This window comes from Suricata suricatta, chromosome 1, assembly GCF_006229205.1.
Source record: "Suricata suricatta isolate VVHF042 chromosome 1, meerkat_22Aug2017_6uvM2_HiC, whole genome shotgun sequence".
NCBI classification, from domain to species: Eukaryota; Metazoa; Chordata; class Mammalia; order Carnivora; family Herpestidae; genus Suricata; species Suricata suricatta.
This window is the reverse complement of record NC_043700.1, coordinates 111,749,846-111,768,369: the sequence shown is the minus strand read 5'-3', so window position 1 is coordinate 111,768,369 and position 18,524 is coordinate 111,749,846. Positions and strand designations below refer to the sequence as shown.

At 35.9% G+C, this 18,524-nt stretch overlaps 1 pseudogene; it reads right to left on the bottom strand.

Moving 5' to 3' along the window:
* Nucleotides 1-14,189: 14,189 nt before the first annotated feature.
* Nucleotides 14,190-14,837, bottom strand: LOC115276404 (annotated as a pseudogene).
* Between the last annotated feature and the right edge of the window lie 3,687 nt (nucleotides 14,838-18,524).

Sequence of the window (18,524 nt, the reverse complement as noted above, 5' to 3'; positions counted from 1 at the left end):
ATCAGCAGGTTCTAAGAAACAGTAAATACTCAGAGATGCTTTCGCGTTGTGGCTCACTGTGCAGAGGATCTGAGGACAGCAGCTGTGTCTCCTGTCACTGTCAGTCACGTGAAGGTGTGAAGGCCACATTTAACCCCTATGCTCTCTGATCAGTGATGATGGGAATTCACGCATCGTTCAGTACCTCTTACATGGTCAGAGTTCACATGAATACAGGAGGTCACCACATACAAGCTCTGCAAAGATTTTTCTCATGTTTAGGCTCTTAAAAATTATTTTTCTGCAAAGTCAACCCCACCCCTCCAATTCTTTTTTCAATAATTTATGATGCTTTTACTTTTTTCCCTAGAGAATAAGAGCTATTGCTTTTTTCTCCTTTATTGCTTTAAAATAAGGAATGGTGAGATGTCACTTAAAAACTAGTGAAATTTTGAAGAAGCCAACTCTTCCCTCCTGGTTTTCATTCACCCTTCTTTCTCCTATTTCTATTATCTCTCAGCAAACAATTAAATGAATACATAAATAAAAATCCTCTACCCAGCTAACATAGTTAATTCACAAATACTTTACAGAGAACACTTTCATTTTTAAAGTGGATGCATTAATAGACAAGCAACGTGTAATATTTCTTTTGGCCTCATCCCCCGATTTTCTAAATTTAGGATACACTAATTTCTTTTAGGCCTCAGGCCACAAAGTCTAGTATTTGCTGTCATGAATAGTGTATTCTCTTGCCTTGGATGGGCATCTAAAAATACTTGTTCCCTATAATGGATGCTTATCTACAGGAATAACTAAAGGTGTTTAAAGGGTTACTAGCAGAAACTTCACATAGTACCACCTCAACATTTCCCTGAGTCTTATCTCAGTGAAATAAAATTTCAAGGAAATCTCAGGTGATTTTGGAGATGCTGTAGGAGATTTTTTGGGGGGACCCTTTATTCTCTATATATCAATATAAAAGTCTCTCCATTGAACTTTTCTTCTTTTGAAGTGTGTAACATCAGTGTATTTCCATTGAGGATAAAAAGAACTTTAAAAATTTCAGTATGCCTTTCTTTGGAGTTTACATTCTAATATAAACTCACAAGAAGAAATATAATACTTATTTATATTAACTTACAGAGAACTATTGAGTTAAAAAATAAAATTCATTAATCTTTTAATATCAGCACTTGCTGCACTAAGTATTGTTTACAAATCATTTATATTTTAATAAAGGTATTAGGATTGGTAGAGAAGAGACAAAGACATTTCAAACTAAAAGTTTAGGAGCAACTGAAATTTAAAAAATAATTGGATATATTTACAAAACTGTGCAGAAAACAAGTCAATGTTAGATATTGGGATTTATTTCACAAAAGTTATACACTGCCATAATTAGTTATTTTGCCTTTTATAAAAATATATCACTAAATGAATTATACAAATAAGTACCTCACTCCTTTGACTCCTGGAAAAAAACCATGTTTTAGATATGTACAGACTACTTTACTAAAATAAAATTAGCATACTTTTTCTGTTATTATGTTTTGCATATTTTTGTTCTATGATGTCTTCTCTATATATAATAATAGGGATATATTCCTTATATATAATAATTTTTTCATGATATCTTCCCTGTATAGTATAATATTCCTTATCTTTTGCGTAATTGATAGCTCATTCAGTCTGTAGTTTCTCTAAACTGGTAGTTTATATCTAGAGGTGTTATTAGATTTAAGATCAATTTAGGGGAGCCACCTCTAGAGGTGGTTATGTGGACTTTCTAGTCGGTGAGCTCGTGAGGCACATGCTCCTGGTTATCAAACTTAGAAATTCAGTTTTATATTTTCATTCATGGTGAACTTCCCGAACACCCTACTGACTTTAGAATTATAAACGAAAAAAAAAATGGTTTTATTCAAATTTACAAATGGTCATTTTAAATGCTAATGTCTTCCTCAACTTTTTAGCTATGATTCTCCTTTTAAAAGCATGTCATCAATTGTTTGGTTGGTTTTTAATACCAACCAAAATAAAAATAATGATAAAGATACATTATATTTCTTATTAATCAGTTTTAGATTGATGTTCTGGTGCCCTAGGAACCTTCAATGCTGACCAGCATTTTTGTTGTTATTATTAGGAGTTCTTAGACTTTGACACAATTGACATGATTCAATTTTCGTAGTTGTTTTCTTTATAATCCTTCAGTTGTTCCATCTGATGCCAATGGAAGCTTATTCTCATTGACACTTTTGACATGATCACATTCATCTTTGAGAATCTCCTTGTTTCTGAAATAATAAAATACTTAAGGTTCATCTTGCACATTTAGTACCTTAGACCTGGAACCAAAAATTTCTTCTAGCTCCTTGATTATTTTATTGAGAAATAATTTTAGATTAAATTATAAACACTAGAGTTGCTCATCATGACTTGAGTTTTAATATAAACAAAGTTGGAAATACACATTTTTTCAGGAGAAATTATTCATGTGTTCCCAATTATATTTCACTTTTTTCCAATCTAGTAGGTGAGAAATGGTATCTCAGTGTGTTTAATTTGAGTCCCTCCAATTTTCATAAAGCCTGAAGTTTCCCCCCCCCATATATCACAGGTTTATTTGTATTTAAAAAAAATCAATAATATACTTTTGCCTATTTTTCTAGCAGATTGTTCATTTCACCCAATTTCTAAAACTCCTTATATATTAGGAAATAAGTGATTTGTGATTTTCTTTTTTTTGATTTTTTTAATAATGTACAAGTTTTCTTTTGATTTGTTTTTTAAATTTTGATAATATTGGACTATAATATGAACTAAAATATCTATCTTAAAACAGTTGGCAAAGCCTTAAAAAATATGAAACATCTAAAGGATTCACAGATTATGAATCATTTGGAAGTCAGGATTCAAGAAAAAATATAAGCCAGCCAGGAGGTATGAATGTGATAACAGGAACCATTGTTTTGCAAGATGCCTTTGCCAATTCCTAAATGGTGGCTAATGGGCAGAAAGATCCACTTTCCATATTGGAGGGAAAATCAGAGCATTGGAATTCAGGGTCTGCATGGAGTTAGCCAAATTGTGAAGGCTGAGAGCACAATACTCCACATGACCGCCCTCATGCCAGATACCAACTTCAGATTCAGTAGGTCCTGAAAGCACCCCTTCAGTTTTGATAATTCTCTAGAAGGACTCCAAGAACTCCAAGAAAACTACATTACTCATTGTTAGGGTTTGTTGCAGGAAAAGACTACAGCTTAAAATCAGCCAAAGGAAGAAATGCAGAAGGCAGAGTCTGGGAGGGTTCTAAATGTGAGAATCCATTGTCCTCTCCTGTGGAATTAAGACATGTTACTCTCTTGGCATTGATGTAAGACAACACATATGGAGTATTGCCAACCAAGGACGCTCACCTGAGCCTCAGTGTTCAGAAATTTTACTGGGGCTATATTATATAGGTATGATTGATGGGTTGATTGCCTACATGGTTGAGTTTATTCTCCAAAGGTATGACCCAAAGTCCCTACCATGATTGGTCTCTTTGGCCAATCTTATTCTTTAGCTCTATGCTAAGACTTATAGGGTAAAGCTGGTTACACTACGATATCCCATGTGGCCAGCAACCACTCTAATAAAGACACTCCTATAAAGAATGATATAAATTATCTCCTAGAAGCTGAAGAGCTGACCTCTTTTTTGAGAAAGTCTGAATTCTTTACTACACAAGGACTCAAAAGAAACTCTGGTATACCTCCCTGAGTGAGATTGTGAAAGTCCACACTCTTTGGAGTAACAATGAATAAATTTGGAAGAGTTCTTATAGAAACTGAGTTCCTACAGAAATTCATATAAATTCTGATAATTGAATTAACTGATATGTAATTGCTACTGCCCTTAGCCACTTACCAGAAAGAAACTCAAATATCATATAGAAGAATGTAATAACAAAAACTCAAGCTATTTGTACATTTAAAAATATTAAATGAAGATACCTAGTTAAGAAGAATCAAGTTGGGATGCCTGGGTGGCTCAGTCAGTTAACCATCCAACTTCAGCTCAGGTCATGATCTCATGATTCGTGAGTTTGAGCCCAGCATTCGTGCTGACAGCTCAGAGCCTGGAGCCTGCTTAAGATTCTGTGTCTCCCTCTCTCTGCCCCTCCCCCACTCACACTGTGTCTCTGTCTCTCAAAAATGAATAAACATTTAAAAAAATTTAAAAAAGAGTAATCAGGCATACAAAAACTCAAGATAATGACCACAATTTAAAACAAATAAATAAAAAAGACCATAGGAACAGATTCCATAGGGTATTCAGAAAATAAATACAGATAAGGACAGATGCTAAACTTAAAATCTATGCATACAAAATGAAATATTAGACAATATTGAGAACATTTGAAGAGAACTGGAACCACAAACAATAATGGAAAAGTTAAATTTATATGTACAAATGCAACTTTATAAATTAAAATCTAAAATTTAGTGGAAAGGTTTATAGAAGGTAAGTATAAATGAAGAAAAAAGGCAAAAGAAAATACCCAGAATGAAGTATATAGAGACAAAGGTATTTAAAACATACCTACCCACACAAATAAATATTAGACATGTCATAATGGTATGATTATAGAAGAGTCTACAGAGACTGGAGCCTTACCATCAGAGTTTCTGTACTTTTCTAAGCCTCCTTTGTTCCATACATGAAGAAATTAAAATGTGGGAAAACACATTAAAACCAGCATTGTCTGATTATACTGGCATAAGAGTTCTTCCTCACAATCTAGATAGTGATTTCCCAGGTATGATTGAGAATATTGACTCTAAGCTCCAGAGTATTCAACTTTAGCTTTGAAGTTAAGTTCGTTTAAAAAAAAAAAGGGAAAAAAATGTTCTCACATTTTATGGCTATACTTATTGCTGCCCAGCTATTCTAGAACTAGAATTTCTAGAATTGTTTTTGCTATATGTTTATTGGCAACAAGAAAACATTGTAGAAAATTTGTAAGGTGGAAGGAAAGCAGCATATCCTGTGTTTGGATAGTTGGTGCAGAGCACCAAATACTCCTAAAGCTCATGCATATAGGACTGAACTACTGGCTTAACAGGCTGGCCTTTGTACCAGTAAAACACTATAGTTCACCCAGATTTCATAGGACCTGCTCTTTCAGCTTCTTTTACCTTTGGGCCAGTATGCAGATTGGTAGAGGAGATGTCAGCTTTTTCAGAGCTTTCTCATGGTCAAGATGGCAGGTGGTAGGGGACAGATACTAGTTTGTCCTCATTGATTCTAGTTGGCCCAATCTCTCCTTGCTTCCTGTGTAGCTTTCTTTTCCTATTGCTGTCCCTGCTAATATACAGTAATTTCTAATCTACCATCAGATGCAGAAGCAACAGCTTGCTATAAACTTCTTCACCAAAAACTAAAAATGTGGAAGATGTAAACTTAAAAAAATCTCTTTGTGGTTTTATCCCTGCTAAAACCTTAACTGATGCTGAAATTAATACTAAAGTGGTTCTAGGGAAAAAGAACTTTAATGATGGATTAGATATATACTTTCTAGGATATCTGGAATTGATTTGCTAATACAATTAAAATTAACTGCATTAATAACCCTGTTGCAAATGATAAGGAGGACATTATTAGTCCATGACATACAATGATAAAGCAATTGCCTAAATGATTAAGAAGACACCTAGAATCAAATCACTATAAGGAGGCAAAACTATAGGACAAGTCATGCTAGTTTAGAACATTTTTTTGTGTGAAAATAAAGACCAACATGGAGTTTGTTGGTTACTTTGGAATGCACTAGAGAACTTAAAGAAAGAAAATGAATAATTCAGGGCTTTAATTTTCTACCTTAAATTATGGATTTGAAAACAAAGTTTTGAGACTTTGCACTAAATAAAGACCTTTAATTCTTCAAGACACAAGGCAGAGATTTTTGAAAACCAAACCTCAAGTTTAATCATGAGAGTGTCTGCATTACAGAAAAAAATGTACTCATAAAGTAATATTATTGCATATGTTAAATGCAGGGAATTAATCAGAGAAAGATTTGACTTTGAAAATTGGGAAAGCACTTGTGGGAAGATTTCAATAAAATTTATCACCTTAAGATTAAATTTTCCTGAACCTCCTATGCCAGGAGAAGTACCTTAGACAACTGAGGAAGGTTGTCTCTCTTTGCCTTAAGAACCTAAATGACCATTCCAATAGTACAAGGAACATTGATTCTTCAGATGATGTACCCTAACCAGTCTCTTTGCTTTTAAACTTAGAGCCAGATTCAAGTCCTGGCTGGACTCAAGAGATCATACATAGATGAAAACCAGCATAATATTCACTATTCCGAATATGGGTATAGATCCTTGATTGACTGGGGTAAAACGGAAGAAAAATAATGTTGGATCTGATTGAATTTGTTGATATATTTGTATGAAGCATAGATTATGGATTCAATAGGCTAGCCTCAGTAACTAGAAAAAAATTCTAACAGTTTTCTTGGAGTATCATCAGAGCTTTAGACTTAAAAAGGGTCTAAAATGAAGGGAAAATTCCACATCTTTCTTGGTACACTATAGAAGTAAGTATTCAAAGGCTAAAGAAGGTAAGAATTCTAGCATGGGTTTATCATGAAAGACCATCACTTAATTCCTTATATTCTTCGGATTGATCAAAGATTATTTGCTTCGCCAAAGCTGTGAGAAATATACCCAGGAAAGGATTCTAGTATCCTTGATGATCTCAGTATTAGCTATTCTCTGTAGATTGGGAATGACAGTGGGAACTACCACAAATGAATTGGAATCCTCTATGAAAGGATGATACCTCCTCGGGTGGTAGGGACCAGCCCATGATATTTAATTTCCAGAGGCAAGTTAGGTATGGTTATTATAAAGGTATTAGAAATAGTTACTAAACAAAGTTAAAGCATTTGTTAAAATGACTTGAAGTTTAGATGGTATTGGTGGTATTGGCTAATTGTTCATGATGTTCTTAAAGTGGAAAGCAGTTTACTAAAATCTTATTTGATATGATAAACAGAAAAACTTTAGTCTGGTGAATAGAATTCTGAGTTGAATCACAATAGACAGTTGCACTTCTAAACAAATTCTCATACCTGAACCCTTTCAAAAATTCAGAGTACCTTGCATGGAAAGGAGACTGGATCCCTTGAGAAAGGAACTTTCTACAGATTTAAAAATGTATATTATAAATCATCCTTATGATCTTTCCAAAAGGGCCTTTCACATGGTAACTGTAATTTGGAAAAGTGTATATAAGAAGCATTTAGGAATATTATTGGACAATGCATCTGAACTACCGCTACATTTTGGAGACCCAAACCACCAGCGTGGTCTATCAATTTGAGTAAGGTAGAGTTCACAGGGTTGGTAAGGTCTGGTTAAGGTCCATCTCACAGTGGGCTCAGTGGGTTCCACTCTGTGGTTTATTTCTTCAGTCTGGAAATCATATTAGAATAGACATGCTTATCAACTGACAGAATCCCAACAATTATCATTTCTTTTTTCAACACAGATACTCCTAAGGAGTCATTTTATTTCTTCTTAAAGGAGTTTGGAGGCCACTATGTTAGGAAAGGCCACATGGATGCTGCTAGAACTGCCTTTATCTATCGAATAGATGTTGCATCCTGGAAGTTTTGCAGAAATTGGTGCCATTATCAAAGATTTGAAAGATGCACAACATGGTAAATCTTACCATAGTCTCATTCAACTCCCCTATTTGGCCTGCACTGAAGATAGTTGGATTTTTCAGGATGACAGTGGATTATGATAAATTTAATCAAGTGATGACTTCAGATGCAGCCACCATTGCAGACATGATTTTGGTACTGGAGCAAATAGACATGTTTCCTAGAATGTGGCATTATCAATTGATGTAATACATGCTACTCTGATTTCTATATTATATCTTTTTATTGGAAACTGTTTGATTTTACCTGACAGGACCAGAAATATACATTTACTGTTCTACACCAGGGTAACATCACTTTCCTATCCCAATATCACAATCTTGTCCACAGATACTTTGATGGCCTTTCAATTCCAGAATAATACTAAGCCATTTAATTCATGATATGATTCTCATTGGACATGATGAGAAGGAAGAAGCAGCTTTTCCAGACACATTGATAATGTGCATGTGTATCATACAGAAGGAGGTAAGTTCCACAGAAATTCAGTAGTCTGCTGCTTCAGTGAAATATCTAGAATTAAAGCATCTGGAACATGCCAAGATATGATTTTCAGGATGAAGAAAATGTTGATGTATCTGCAAATTGTCTCATGTTTATGGAACTTATTGATTCCCATGATCATCATCACACTGCAGAAGCTAGCATGATTGAATAGTGAAAAAAAACTTTAGGAGATTCAGTTACTGTGCCAGATGGGCACATCAGCTTCTGAGGTTGAAATAATATCCCATAGGATGTGATATGTTATAAATTAGTAGCCAACATTTAGTGCTATTTCTCCCATAGCTCACATTCATAACTCAAGAAACCAAGGATAAAATTGGGGGGGGGGGTAAATCTTACTCTTACCCCTAGCAGATGAACCATTAGCGAAAGCTTTGCTTCTTGTCCTCACATCTTTGAGTTCTTGCTGCTTGATATGTCTTAGTTCCCAAGGAATTAATATTCTTACAAGTGGGCACAACTGTTTTATTAAACTAGAGGTTGAGATTGTCACCTGTCCACTTCAGAACTCTCATGGCAGTGAATCTGCTGGCAAAGAAGGTGATTATTATGCTTTTAGGGATAATTGACCCTTACTCTTCAGATGAAATCAATTTGCTACTCTGGGGTAAGAAGACATAGGTCTGGAGTGAAGTAGATACCTTGGATAACCTCTTAGTACTCCATGTTCTGTGAAAAAGTTAATGGAAAACTGTAAACATTCAATACAAGCAAGACTGATAAAGCCCAGACATTTAAAAAATGAGGGTTTGTGTCGTCCTCTGAGTCAAGAAACCATGAACTTTTGAGGAACTCATTGACTGTAAAAGAAATACAGAAATGTCAAATTATAAACATCAGCTACACAACCATACTTAGGGCTTTCTTCCTTATATTTATTTGAATATATGCACATAAAATCATTCAATTCTTTTTTTAGATCCCATAATCTGTATAATTTAAGAAAAAGTATGCTAATAATACTTACTTTATTTAACATTTAAAATGAGCCTCAGCTAGAAGAAAGAAGAACATGACCCTAAAAAGAGATAAAGTGACTTTGGGACTTTTATCCTTTTCTGGAGAAAGAATTAGTGTGTTTTTGGTTGTATGAAGTTCAGTTGCATCATTAAGTAGAGTGTGGCTTTGTTTTTTCTTTCTTTGGAGGTCAAGTATAGTTAAAAGATGTGTCCATGTATTTCAGGTTGGCAAAAGGTGAACTAGGTTGTTTCCCTATGTTTTCAACTTAGCTAAACTAAGCACCTTTTTCTAGAATTCTTTCCTTATATAGTTTCAGGTTAGGGTTGTGTTGAGAGTTCATCAAAAACTATTTCATAATACTGCTGTCTCAGCATCCATTTTGTGTGGTCAGGTAGTCTGCAGGAGCCTTGAACTGAAACAGTAGCTCCTGCTGTGAGAATATGCCATAGATAACACCCTGATGAGCTCCTGATATTCTGATATCCTAAGATGGCTTTGACATAAGCACTTTCTCCAGCCTCCCAAGTATTTCTCTTTCTGCCCGTCTCAGATAAGGTCCCCAGGGAGATTTCCAAAACTCCACTTATTTTGGTTTGAATTTATCCATCTGGTATTAGCTTGGAACCCCAAAATCACTCCACCAGTGGACCCTAATATAAGCATGTACCCCAAGTTCTTCTGGACTCTCTATTTACACTCTGCCTTTAGGTCCCTTTGTGGCCCCTTGAGATGCACTGTGTACTTCTTCCAGGGACCTGTGAATAGTAAATCTCTCTATTTTGATTCCCTTGTGGTCTTTTGTTGAACCCTGGTTCATCAACATCCTGGACTCTATTGAACAAATTTTAACAAAGTCACAATAGGTTGGCTAGAGGAGAAATTTCTGTGAGATTCTGAAGGAGGTAGAAGCAGTCAGAGTTTGGCACCAGGCAGCACTGCAGCTTTTGAATATAGTTAGTGAAGTCTTTTTGGAGTAGGCCTGCAGTCTTTTGAGCTATCAAAGATCCCCTCAAGCCTGTTTTTGGGTGAGGTAATTGTGCAATTTGGCTGCAAAAGGCATCAACTCCTGCAGATTACATACGTCCCCAAGGTTGGAAGTGGGGAGAGAGACATGATTTCAGTTTATCAGGTTTTCCTCATGTATTTCTATTTCTTTCAGCTCTCTGACTTCACACCTGGCTGTTTTTCTGAAGGTTGGCTGTGCTGATCTAGAGCTTCATCCACTACTAAAGTCAGAGGCAGCTGCCTTTCACAGCATTTTAGCAGTACCCATAATTCCATTTGGTTTCATCCCTCTTATAATACTATGAATTTACATAATTCCTAGTAGTCTTTTTTCCCCAAATAAACCTCTGATGGTTATTTGTCAACTTAACTGGACCAAGGTTGCCCAGATATTTAAAAATGTTATTCTGGGTGTGCCGATAAGGGTGTTTCTGGATGAGATTCACAACTGTACCAGTAGGCTGAATAAAGCAGATTGTCTTCCGCAATGTAGAAGGACATCATCCAATTCATTGAAGGCCTGAATAGAACAAAAAATTAGAGAAGGGAGATTGTTCTCTCTTTGTTTGATTGTCTTTGAGGTGGACTATTGGTCTTTTCCTGCCATTGGACTCATGCTAGGACTGGAATTTATACTAACTGCTCTCCTGAGTCTCTGGCATGTATTCTCAAACTGGTCCTGTGCTTCAGCTTGCTAACTTGCAAATCTCGGGACTTCTCATTCTCCATGACCACACAAGTCAATTCCTTATAATAACTCTCTCTCTCTCTCTCTCTCTCTCTGTATATATATAATTTGTTTTTTTTCTCTGGAGACCCTAGATGAAAACTCTAACAGATAAACACATATTCTACATAAATAAGCAGTGATGTAGATCTTTAAAATTGTTAAAAGTGCTCCAGTAATTCTTTCAGTATGTCTGTAATTTATGAAGATTGAGAAAAATTTTGAGTGCTGTATTTCAGGAAAGACATTTAAAAGCTTGAGTTAAGGCATTTTATAGCCAGAAGAACTAAAAAGTATATGGAGGCTATATTTCCCATGTTTTACTCAAAATAAATATCAATAATAATCTATGAAATAAACACAATATACCCAACTAAATGCTTATTATTTCCAAGGTAATTAGTTCAATAAATGAAAATATATATATATTAAATACCAAACACTTTCAAATTAACTCTATCTCCTGCCCCTGCTTTTTGATGTTCCTGTTTTTTCTAGTATACTAAAGCATATTCTTGGTTTAACTATAGGAAATTATAGTAGACTGCAAAAATAGTTCTAATTTCTCTCTCTATATATATCTACCACCTTTTCAAGGTGACCTTGCAGCTCTTTCCATGAGGAGGTAGAGTCTTTCCCATCCCTTGAATCTGGGCTGACTCTTAAATTTTGGTCAATGTAATACAGTAGAATGACATGGGTGCCGTTGTCCTTGTGTGGCTTCTTTCAGTGGCCAGTGCAAGTCTGATCTGGCCTACTAGGAGGTGAAGACTATGTGGAAGAGAGGCCAGTGGCCCCAGCTGAGGCTTCCTAACCCTGTCTACTACTAGCGACTATTGGGACCTGCGAGGAAGCTCAGCCAACATTGCCAGAGCTGTTTGCCTGCCTCACGTATGTCCAAGGATATGAGAATGGGTCCAACTGAGATATAAACTCATGCGGGATAAACACTGGCTTTTCCTTTAAACCGTTGGGCATTAAGGTGGTTTATTACATCCCAATGGCTAGCTGATAGAGAAATCTAGCACTGGACGTCATCGAGGTGGAATATATACAGAGGAGGGTGATTAGCCTGTCAAGAGGTCTGAAAACAAAGATGGATGAGAGTGGATTGAAAGGACTAGGATATTTAGTATAGAAAGCAAGGATTTTGGAAGGGACATAGTGGCTTCCCCCAAATAATTGTCAAACTGGTATGTAAAAGGGGATTATATTTACACAGCATAAATTTAGAAGGCAAATGGTAAACACTGGCAGATACTAAGATTATGAAAGACATTGTAATAGAGATATGTAAATTATAGAATTTGCTCAAATATATTTGGTGGCAATGGTGCATTACAATGAAGTTAGGTTTTGTCATTAAACACGTACATACAGAATGGATGCCCTTTTCACATGTTTGTTTCAAAAGGCAAATTTCCTCTTTTGCTTGGAGTTTTGACTAGATAACATATAACATTACTTTAAGTCCAAAATTATATGAGTGGTGAGAATATATATGTTTTCTGTCATTAAATATACTTTTAATAATTATCAGGATTCAAAAATTTATATTGTTTAGATACTAATAATATGGCTGTTTGATTTTCTATTCATTTTGATTTGAATTGATGATATCGTAGCCACACTCAAAGTGGAATCACCTGAAAATCTATCCACTGCATTCTTATGGATAGAGCTGTTAAAATGTGTTCTGGGTTCCCAATAATTCACTTCTACATATTCACTTCAAAAGAAACTGCTGGGTTACAACCAGTTGTGAAAATGAAGACAAAAATTCATATAGAGGTAATATAAAAAATTTATTTCTGTTCCTGTATTCAACAAATATCTATTGATTTTCTGTTATTTGTTAGACACTGATTTAAGCACTGTGGATATGTTAATAAACAAGTGAAGGCATTACCTTTAGGAAGCTTATCTTTTAGAAAGCAAGGAAAACAATGAATAAATATGAACTCCATCTTATTGTGTGCTGGTTCACAGCCCTATCAAGATCGTCACAGGTATACTCAAAACTGGCCACTGTACCTGGAGGGCAGGGAGAGGCCAAAGAAAGAGGCAGGCCACTCTAGACTGGGAAGTGGCAGCTTTATAAGCAAAGGGAACTTCCATACAAGGCTTGTCTTGGGCAGCAACAAGACAAATGGACCCCTGCACCCGTCTGCCAAATCTTGAAAGTTTAAATAGAGGTCTTAATGGGTTCAGTCACATATATTGGGCAGCATTCTTAACACCACATCCTTATCTCAAGCCTATGTCTTTGGAGCAGCATCTGGGACAAGAAAAGCCTAGTGGAACCCATTTCCCAAGGAAAGGCAAGGGAGGCAGGAGCCTCTGAGTGCCAGTGCCCACACAATTCATGGGATATTTGGCAGTCCAGTCACATCTTTTGGATGATATTCCCCAACATTGTGAGGTTGGGTTAGTGCTAAGAAGAAAAATAAAGCAGGGGAAGGAGACATAAATCAAGAGGTAAGTCAGTCTTTTAGAAAAGGGATCAGAGAAGTCCTCTGGGAAGGTAACATCTGAACATAGACCTGACTGAAGCTAGGGACAAACCTAGTAAACAAGGGGAATAATATACCAAACAGATAGAAAATATGAGGAGGAAGTTTTGTTAGCCATATTCAATGAAATGCAAGAAAGGCTCCATGCTGAAATGAGGTGAGGCAAAGGAGAGAAGCAGAAAGAAATTAGAGTAGTAGTGGCTAGTCATATGAAGCATAATAGGTTATGAAAAGAACTTGATATTTTATTTATAGTATGATGTAAAGCCATTGGGAGGTTGAGACTAGGCATTTGGCAGGATATGTGTTCTATTTAAAATAGCTCACTCTTGCTTTTGGGGGACAGAAAGCTATGGTAGAGTGCAGGAGGGGCTGAATTCATTGTCCCTTGACCCAGCTGCTTTCATATCCATTCTCAAGTCCTATTCTGTATCAATGGGGGAATGGGATGAAGCCCTGCTGTATTTTCTAGGCTTTTTTAATGAGATAACTGGGTGAGACACTGACAGTGGAGAGAAGAGAGAAGCCAGGCCATTTTCTCAATCTTCATCCTCCCTGCTCATCACTGACTCTGAGTTGAGTAAATTATGGTGGTTCTGCTTTCACTGGCATCAATAGTGGGTATGCTTTTGTGCTCTGGTTATGCCTCCTTTTTCCCCATCCAACAGGAAGACATAGTTTCATTAATGACAGAAACAGGACAAATTTCAAACCAAGCTGCAGGTATTCTTTTCAGACACCAAAAAAAGTCCTCATTTTCAGATGGCTACACTGCTAATTCCATAAAAGCATTTATAATAACATTACTGTGGTTTTTCAGGGACTGGACTGCCTTTGCTCTTGACACATTTACTTGTGACATGAGCAATTCTATGTCCTTAACCTCTACATCTGTTTCATCAACCTCTTCCTCTTCATTCTCCTTTTGTACAGTTGGAGTCTGTGTGTTTTCTCGAATGTTTGAGACAGCTTCACCTTGAATTCTGAATTTCTCAGCAGTTTCTAGTTGTGCCTGCTGAGATAAATCCTTGATGTTGGCTTCCCCCAGAAATATATTGGTGTCTGAAGCTGGGCTTTTGTGGACATCTGGTTTTGTGATGACAAAGAAGATCTTCCTCGATTTCCAGATAGTGGCTCTCATAACCCCTGTAACCTGTCAAAGACCCAGTTTGGACATAGCCTTCTGGGCCTTCTTTTCACTCCAGCTCTGTTTTGCTTTACTGATTGGTTCTTTATTGATTTCAGCTGTTGCTGCCATCTGGGCTTATTGTGTAGTCGGCTGTGTGGAATCCTGTTCCTCAAGCTCTGATACTGAGTCATCACTGTCAGATTCTGTTCCAGACCCTATCTCAGCCTGGGGCCATGGCAACTCCTGCTCTCTATCAGGGATGGTTTCTGCGACTTCACCAGGCATTTTGTGCAGGGAACATGGAACCAAGATGGCAGGAGAGTGAGAGCAAGCCACATCTCTTCTTTTTGAATCTCAGCCTGAGTGATTTGTTTGTATAGTTGGATCCTGACTGAAACAAGGGGCAAAGTTGAAACGGGAATACTGTCATGAGACTATTCCAGTAATCTAGGCAAGAGAAGAACAAGTTGAACAAATTACTGTGACACCATGGACAAGGTGGAAAATGATGAAATTTGAGATCTCTTTTGAATGTAAAACTAACATGAATTTTATAACTTATGCAATAAGAGAAAAGAAACATAATGTCTTCAAAGTTTAGTTTGAAAAACTGTATAAAAGTGTTTTTGGTGGTAGATATGGGAAATATTGAGGAAAGAAGAGGTTAGGAGGGAGGGCATATGAATCAAGAGTTCTGTTTGGTTAAAGTTAACATTGACATAGGTATTTGATATCTACTTAGAAGATCAAGCTAAGTATATGAATCCAGAGTTTAGGAAAGTACTTCAGCTTAGAAGTCTACTGGGTGGGTGGATAGGATTTTTGGTATAATAAAGTCATGCAATTTGAAATGATTCCTTAGGAATTGGTTATGCATAGAAAAAATTCCATAACTGAGGACTAAGCCTTAATGCACTCCAATGTTTAGAAATTGGAGAGAGAAAAGAAACCATCATAGGAGACTGAAAAGACGCATCTAGCAAAGCAGAAAGAAAAGGATAAAAGAAGTACTCATGGAAGCCAAATGAAGAGAGCTTTTCACGATCTTCCCTCTCCTCCATTCCCCCCCTTTCTCTCTCTCTCTCTCTCTCTCTCTCTCTTTCCTCCCTTTTTTTCTTTCACTGTTCTACTCAGTTATTTAGCCAATATATATATTGAGAACTTGCTGGATGCCCTGTGATAGTTAATTTGCATCTCAGATACAGGATGCTTTGAATAAAAATTGTTAGTAGTAGTATTGTGGATGAGTGTCAATTTTTTTAGACTGTTCCTTTAAACAAAGAATGATAAAAAATATTTTTTTAGAAAACAAGGCATAAATTAACCTGGAAAATAAGTCCATTATTCTACATCTTAGGAAAAGAATGAGATTTTTACCTTGTTTAACACTTTATATGCATTTACTCATACAAATAATATCTATATATACATAAATATTTTGCACTCAATTCTATCATATTTCCTCACAGCACAGCATATTCAATGAAAAAAATTTCCAATGTTTCGTATGTATCTATTCTATAATTTTATTTTGCTGCTTGGAAATGACAGATGCAATAGAATTTTCTCCAGAGCCCCTTATTTCTCTGTGACAATATAAGGGTTAAATTAAAGGAGAAGTCACCTCCCTGTCCTTGGCTCAGAGGAAAGCTGAACTGTAGCCTCCATTTATTTCCTTCACATCCTGTTTTGCTCTTTCCTCTTTTAGGACTGAGTGGGTAGCCTTCATTTTTCTCATTCCCAGCCAACAGGCAACTCCACAGTGGGGAGATATCCAGAATATGGGGTGGATCTAATTCTTAAAATCAAAGATAGGTAAGCTCCAAGGTTAAATTTAGAAAGCTCAGGAAATCCTAAGTGCAAACACCACCTTTCAATCACCGGCAAATCTTTTCCTGCTCCCTTGTCTCTGAAAGGCAGAATTGCAGCCTCACTGTAATTTTTCTTTCTAAATTAAGCAGCACATTTCAGGTGTCTGAGAAGCAGCTGAGTGAGGCAAGGGATTTTAGAACTGGATTCCATTCAACTTTGCTATTGGTTTATTTTATCATTACATTTTCACGAATGGGGGTAAGAATTTTAGAATTTAGCAAAGGTCATTAAAGGAAGAAAATATGGCAGCAAAATAGGACTTGATGTTTTAGAGTTAAAATAGGAAAAATGAGAAAGAAAATATGCTATTAAAATTGTACACTTTTAATTCCTTTTTTCCTCAGCATAATTATGAATTGCATGTGACAAACAAGATACATTAAGCAGGCTGAGCCTAGTAAAATAATCGTATTTAACTGCAGAACTTAACTGCAAGACTTTTTGTCTTCAACTTTATTGAAACCATTTAAAGCTTGTTTATATGTTTATACCTTTTGGTCATTAGGATTGGGATGTAAATGTAACAGAAAAGACAAGAGCCAGGCCCCAGTATTAATTTAGTGTTAGCTCAGGAGAACAGTCAAGCCTCTTAAATAAAATGCAAAATACATATTTTAGTCTCTTAACAACATTAAGTTCTACTGTGACTAAATTTATTTCTGAAGTCTGTGTATCCAGAGTGTACCTAGAGAATTTCAATCTACTGAAGATTTTAGTGACTTCAGATAAAAAATTGTTTTATTTTGCTAGATTAAAAAAATCAGATAAAGAAATAATCTTTCTGTCTTCATTTCTCTCATTAGAAGTGATATCTAGCAGAGACCAAGACCTTTTATAAGCTTTTCATCTGCCAATTTGCCTGGATAGTGATGATATATGGTGAATAACCTCTACTGAAAGTCAAAGAGTAAAGAATTAAGATTAGGATATAACAGAAGTGAAAAAAAAAAAGAAAAAAGTGAGAAAACACAAAACATTTTGATGCCTGGAAAAAATAGATAAGAACACAAATCCTAAAAGCACACTGGATATTCCCCATTCAGTCTACCCTGAGGTGTGAAATCCAAATATAGTATCAGAGTTACCTATCCTTAACATTGGGTTCCACTGGTTTTCATTCCCTGATAATATCCAAACATTTGAGAAGACAGTGACCTGCTTTCAGATGTTTAAGAAGAAAGAGAATGTGTCTATCACCCCTGAGAGTCATAAGTAGATATTATTTGTGATAGGCAGACTCTAAGATAATACCTCATGATCCCTGACTCCTCATGTTCATACTCTTATGTACTCTTTTGCCTTGAGTATGGCTAGATTTGGTGACTCACTTCTAATGAATTAAATACGGCAGGAGCAATAACATATCAATTCAAATATCAGGTCTTAAGAAAGATTGTCACTTCTGTCTTGGAATCTTTCTTTCAGGGTCTGCACCCTGCAGTAACCAGCAGTCATGTGAGAAACCCCATGCAGAAAGCCACATGACCAGGAGCTGACACTTCTATTCTTCAGCTGGTAAGGACCCAGAGACACTTGAAACTTTAAAGCGTACTCCCTTCCAGCTGAGTGTAACCGCAGATAATACCTTGACTGCAGACTTCTGAGAGGCTAGACCATAAACACCCAGATAAATCACAGTAAGATCTTGACTCACAGAGATAATAAATGATGTCTAAAGCTTTCAATTTGGGGGCAATTTGTTACAGAACAATAAATAACAAAGTATCTTTTTAGATTCTCCACTCAGTTTTCTAACCTACCTTTATTAGATAAAATATGGTATCTACCTCTGTGAATTCATAATTACTTAAAATAATGATTTTATAATAAAATAATGATACTTAATCATTGCCTGTCCTAAGGAGTAGCTTAGTCATTTCTATACTATTCATTTTTAAAAAATATCTATTTAAGATTTCTATGAAAATAAGAATTTGTTTCTGAATTCTGGCTTCCATTTTTCCCCCTTTGTTTCCATCTAATCCAGCATAGAGGCATCATTAAATTCAACTCTCAAAACATATGTTTGTTTTTAGAAGGAGTAGAAATCTATCCATCTCTTTTCTTTATTTAGCCCTGAGAATTTATGATGAAAAAATT